The sequence below is a fragment of the Accipiter gentilis genome, chromosome W (assembly GCF_929443795.1).
Source record: "Accipiter gentilis chromosome W, bAccGen1.1, whole genome shotgun sequence".
Lineage (NCBI taxonomy): Eukaryota > Metazoa > Chordata > Aves > Accipitriformes > Accipitridae > Astur > Astur gentilis.
Genome location: NC_064918.1, coordinates 1,208,696 through 1,214,695, shown reverse-complemented (window position 1 = coordinate 1,214,695; position 6,000 = coordinate 1,208,696). Strand labels below are relative to the sequence as shown.

General features: G+C 40.5%; 1 protein-coding gene across 6 annotated transcripts in view; it reads left to right on the top strand.

Moving 5' to 3' along the window:
* The first annotated feature begins 25 nt into the window (after positions 1-25).
* Positions 26-6,000, top strand: part of LOC126035235 (zinc finger protein 462-like) — a 120,204-nt gene continuing 114,229 nt past the window's right edge. For 3 of the 6 annotated variants that reach the window (XM_049793487.1, XM_049793493.1, XM_049793488.1), the window contains exon 1: positions 26-151. The gene's annotated coding sequence lies outside the window, so the exon portion shown is untranslated. Of the gene's footprint in view, positions 152-1,215; positions 1,487-6,000 lie in introns of those variants that run through there. The other 3 variants (XM_049793500.1, XM_049793496.1, XM_049793492.1) reach the window with 2 other exon arrangements.

The following is a 6,000-nucleotide window of genomic DNA, read 5'->3' as shown; positions in this document are numbered from 1 at the left end:
GGGGGGGGGGGGGGGGGGGGGGGAATCAGGGAAAAGATGGCGATCCTCCATTGCCTGCCAAGGAGCACGAGACCCACAAAGCAACTTCCACAGCAATAACAGGAAGAGCTAGGCAGAGAGAAGGAGGTGGCAGTGGCGTCGGGACGCTCCTGTAAGTTTTTGCAAGGAAAACCCATCTCTGGTTTGGCATGAGAGAGATTCTTTCATTCGCGTGTGCATGTGTGTATGCCGTTTTTTCCACCATGTTTCTGTGAAATCCATTCATTCGGCCAGGGGAGGAAAGAGGAAGAAAGTGGGGGGGAAAAAAAGTAAAAAAAAAAAAAGTGGCGTGTTTTAAGAGAGAAGTCTCTTGCATGAAGGAGGAGGTGCTGGTAGTGGGAGGAGGAAAACGGTTAATTATTTTTTGTAGGGGGATATGGAGAGATAAGTAAGATACGAGCAGAGCTTTTGGGGAGGGGGTGTTTGAGCGCGCGTGTGTGTGTGCGCGCGCGCGCGCGTCTGGATGGTGCTGTGTGTGAACTTGGATCAGAGACGGGAGAGCCACAGAGGAGAGAAAAGCTCCGTGATGGCATGACTCAGGCAATCGGGTGACCTTCTTTCTGTTTTTGTCCCGTTCCCCCCCACCTTCCCCTTTTGCAAAGCTGGTCCCTCACACAGATATATATGCTCCCCCCACCCTCCCCGCTCTCCTGACATTGGGATGTGAGGGCTTCTAGCTCCGTCTTGGGGGTGCGGGGGTGGGGGCAGTGGTTTCTTTGAAGGACGTTGTTTGGAGGACGACAGCGTTCAGCTGGGGAGCAGAAGCCATTACACACGCTTTTGCTCCCTTTTCGTGAAAGAAGGGAAGGGAAGAAAGGAAGAAGCCCACTTCCTGTTCGGTCCCCTGATGTCTCTAAGTCATCCAAGGAAAGAGTATTTTCCCGCGCCTTTCTCCATCACCCGGAGCAGCTTTCTCTTCGTCTCTCTCCCTCTTTCAATTTCTTTATCTCCCTGTCCTCCATTTGTAAGCTGTTTGCTTTGGTTTCGGTTTAGACTCCACAACACAAAGCTGCTCTCCCATACACGCATGCATTCTACGGTCTTTTTATGTCTTTTGGAGTAAACTCCCTCCCTCCCTCCCCCCCCTTCTTAACATTGCGTTTTCTATCCTACACACAGATCATCCTGGAGTTTTCTATAGATGTGATCTGTTGAGATTCCTCCCCCCGCCCCCCCGGCCGCCGCCAAGGGGCGGGGGGGCTTTGCATTCGTTTTCTAATGTTTGGAAACAGAAAGACCTTCAAGTTTCAGTGCTTTCTATTGCTACTTTTGTGTGACTCTGTGTGTGTCTGCGTGTGTGTGTGTGTCATGAAGCTGCTTGCATGTATAAGAGGAAGTGACTAATTTGGCAGAGAGCTGTGATCTGAGTCCGGTAAGCCATGTCATGTTCTCTAGCTCCACCAGAAAATGGAGGAGAGCAAGCGGGCTTCCAGTAGACAAAGCTGAGGTGGGAAGTGCTCCTAACGTTATGGATCTCTCAATTTTTAAATATTTTTTTAAGATTTGCTGGCACTTCCCCCCCCCCCCCCCCCGAATTTCTAAAGTTTTTCAATGTACAAGACTGTGATGGGTATTCTTTCTGATTTCATGCTATCAGGAAATGAGAACTGGAGGAAATTGCCTGGATTGTCCTTAATGTAGAGGAAAAACTTTTATTTTGTTGTTTTTAACTCTTATGCTCTTATGCTTTCATGTTGAGGTCACTTTTCTATATATTTTTCTTTGGTTAAATAGGATTTAAGGGTTTGATCAGTTAGCTAAAGAAATAGCGTGTGTGTGTGTGTGTAGTACATATAATATTTGGAGGCAAGTGCTTGTAGCCTGAGGCTGCTCAGGTTCTTCCAGAGAACATAATGAAATCTCATTCTTTCTATGTCGTGACGATGGCCTGAGTTTTGGCGTTTTACCTTCTGATGCTTAAAAGCATTCTGTTTTTCTGGATGTACTTTAATATGGAACGTTTTCTTTCACTCACTAGGTTGCATATTTATAATACTGGAAAGCTTTCAGGAAGCTTCTCAGTACCATAAAATGCCCAATTCCTTGGGGGGGGGGGGGGGGTGGATGGGAACTTTCATGGTGCTCTTTTTTGGTGTCTTACAATATGCTTTTTTGAAAAGCATAACAAGGATGTTGCTGGAAGCTTTTATGTCATGGCATTTGAACAGGAAGTCTTTTTTTTTTTTTTTAAAAAACCTACTTTTTCATCTGGAATAGTTTAGGGTGGTCTCACATGTGGCCTTACATTTTTTTTCCCACCAACATCAATTTGCACATTGGTTGCATAGTAGATACGGTTCCTCAAAATTTCAAATTAAATGCGTTAGTGTCTGAGCATCTTAAAGTGCAACTCCATGGGGAAAGTATCAGATGGAATACTCAGAAGAGCTCAAGAGGAAATGTGAAATATAGATTGTATGTATGGTAGAAATGATAGGATGAGAGACCAGCGAATGAATACAAGTAAACATGCTTCCATGCATGCACCAATAGAAAGTTGGTAGTGGTTAGTGATGCACTTTAGAATTCCAGCTGCTGCAAGGTGAAATTAATGCTTGTTTTATTTTGTCTAGCAAGAAATTGTTCTGTATATAATATAACATACTTTGAAATAAAGTCCTTTGTGAGGTGGGCTGTGGAATATAAAATTTCATATATATTTAACGTTACACTGTGACTGAGTGAAGAGGGGAAAAATTAACTGTTTTTTCCTGATGTGATGGTGACGGATGCGATTTGCCAATCTTAGTATGGGCCTAAATCAGCACCCATTGAAGGAAATTAAAAGTTCCTCACTGAACTGTGTTGGTTTGGGTCAGATTCTAAATGCCCATCCTCTCTGTTATGTATAGAGTATTCTTAGATATTTATTTATTGTTAATTGCCTCATATTTTGAGAGATCAACTCAGTGCTAGTGCTATAACGTGATGTACAGATGCATTGCACTTGAACCTGAAATGTGCTATCCAAGAGCAAATGAGATTTAAGATTAAGATCTTTATGGGAGGGCCTATATATTCCTTGCACCTGGTGACAGACACCCTAGAAAACCAAAGGTCATCACAACAGATATAATGTTTGAGTTGTGGTAAATGTGGTTTCATTTCCATGAGGGTATTCCTCATTGTTCTCTAAAGAGATTTCAGTCTCAGTCTCATAATTTCTGCTAATGATGTTGCTTGCTGTAATTATATCATGACTGAAATTGACGTTTACCTTGCTGTCAGAAGACTAGCTAAAAGACTTGTTTTTTTTTTTAATTTTACAAACCAGTGAGCTAAAGGAACTTTGGAAAGATGCTATTGAAAAATGCTAGTCACCATTAGCTCATGAATTTTGCAATTGGACATTAATTTTTTTGGTTCAAACCAATGGTTTGTAATAGCTTTTGATTTGTGGACATTCAGAAGCTTTCCACAGTGCTAGCCCTTTTAGAAACTCTGCATTCATAATTTATTCTATAGTATATGAACTTGAATTTCTTGATTACCTTTTTTAGGCCCATTAGAAATAGTCCACAGATCACCACTTAAAAACAGTATTTTAAACAACTGATTTCCTTATATGTTATCATTAGACTTGTAATTAATTACATTGTTGAGAAATGTTGGATTTAAATATGGAATAGAATAGAATCATTAAGTTTGGAAAAGACCTCTGAGATCATCAAGTCCAACCATCAACCCAACACCACCATGCCCACTAAACCATGTCCTGAAAAGGACGCACTTAGCATTTATTTCTTCCATCAATTTGAAATTATGTTTTGATATATGGGGGAAAGTAAAAAATGTTGTGTATGGGTGATTAGGATATGAAGAATGCGAGTACATAATTGGATGATGGATGGAAAGTAGAGCTACTGCAAGCAGAAGTATTGGGGTTGTTTGGGGTTTTTTTTAATGATTATTATAATTCACTAAAGATAGAACTAAATTTAATAGTGTTGTGGCCTTTGACTTAAAGGAAGATTGATGGTTGCAAGCCATGAGTGGATTATAAAAGAGCTAGCTAAGAAACACTGGATGCAAATTTTAACATCTGTCAGATGTCCAAACATTTATGTAGAGTACATTTGGCTGTAAAGAATGGAAAAGTTGAATTTTTAGGCTTACAAAGGAAACTGGAAGCACAAGATACAGTTTGAGGAAGGTTACTTAAAAAAAAACCCAGATATTTCTTAAAGTTTGGAACTCCCAGGAACAAGTATAAATACTCTATTCCTCTGATGGTTTTTGGTTTTGTCTTGGTTTCAGCTGGGATAGAGTTAATTGTCTTCCTAGTAGCTGGTACAGTGCTATGTTTTTGAGTTAGGAATGAGAAGAATGTTGATAACACTGATGTTTTCAGCTGTTGCTAAGTAATGTTTAGACTAAGTCAAGGATTTTTCAGCTTCTCATGCCCAGTCAGCAAGAAGGCTGGAGGGGGACAAGAAGTTGGGAGGGGACACGGCTAGGGCAGCTGACCCAAAGTGGCCAACAGGGTATTCCATACCATGTGATGTCACGTCTAGTATATAAACTGGGGGGAATGGGGGTGGGGGGGATCGCTGCTCGGGGACTAACTGGGCATCAGTCAGCGGGTGGTGAGCAGTTAATTGCATTGTGCATCACTTGCATATTCCAATCCTTTTATTGTTACTATTGTCATTTTATTAGTGTTATCATTATCATTATTAGTTTCTTCTTTTCTGTTCTATTAAACTGTTCTTATCTCAACCCATGAGTTTTACTTCATTTCTCGATTCTCTCCCCCATCCCACTGGGGGGGGGGGGAGTGAGTGAGTGGCTGCGTGGTGCTTAGTTGCTGGCTGGGGTTAAACTATGACAGGTTTATAAATAAAACCTATAGGATTACAATATTATTTGAGATTGTTCTAATTTGCAGTAACACATTCTCTGCGTGTTGTTGTCAGATAACCTCAAATAAGCAAAACACTGCTTTATAGTATGAAACTGTGGGGGAAAAGGACAAATTGTGAAATTGGTGAATAGCTATGTAATATTCATTAGCTAGCTTTGTGCTATTATGAAACCATCACTAACCAAAAGTACAGACAAAAAATATAGATGTATAATTTAAAAAAACCCAACCCACTGAAATATTGAAAAGAATCATTTGAAATATTGTAGAGGAAGGAGATCCTCTTCTGACAGATCAGGAACAGTCTACAAAGAATGTTAAGTTGTAAAATGTTTTTGTGTCTTAGTTATTTGGTTGTTCTAGGTGTTGTTTTGTACTTACAGTGCATCATAGTGGGAAGTCATGTAAACATTTTAACGGAAGATTCTCTCTATTGGACTGAAATAGTCCATTTTGTAAACTTGTTCCAGATAAAAACTGTTCTGCTAATGACAGAACTGAATGGTTTGTTTAACACTGTTGTGTTACCAGAAAAGCCGGTCGAAGAAACTCTCTAAGACTCAATTTTGGAGTTTTAGAAAGCAGGCATTCTTTATTGCAGCGCTGGATGCATGGGGGATATAGTTCCTCCTAGCGTGCATACCGTTACCTACAGCAAGCAAAGCTTATATTGTTCTAATATATACATATTCATTACATTTCCCAGAATTGTCATACATATTCATGTTATTTCCCAGAAATTATTTACATAGTGTCTGCCCTTTTGGGCATGGGCTACTAAATGGGTTGGTGGTCTTTTGGGGTCTTCAAAACCCTCTGGTGGTCATTTTCTTGGTGTCCGCTAACTGAACTCTCCTTTAAGGCATGCACAGTGCAGGTCATCCCCGCTGTTTATCTCTTCTTCCTAGTTAGCTGGCCCTGGTAGGTTTCAATCACAAAGCTCAGCAGAACTTAAGGCTTCTTATCTATTTGTGCATACTGTTAACAAACTTCAAGGTTTTCTTATATGTCACAAGTTTCAAAGTTGCTTAAGCAAGCACAATTTAAAATACGATGGAGTCTTCTAACTCCAGCCTTTACTCAAGGCATCAGTTGTG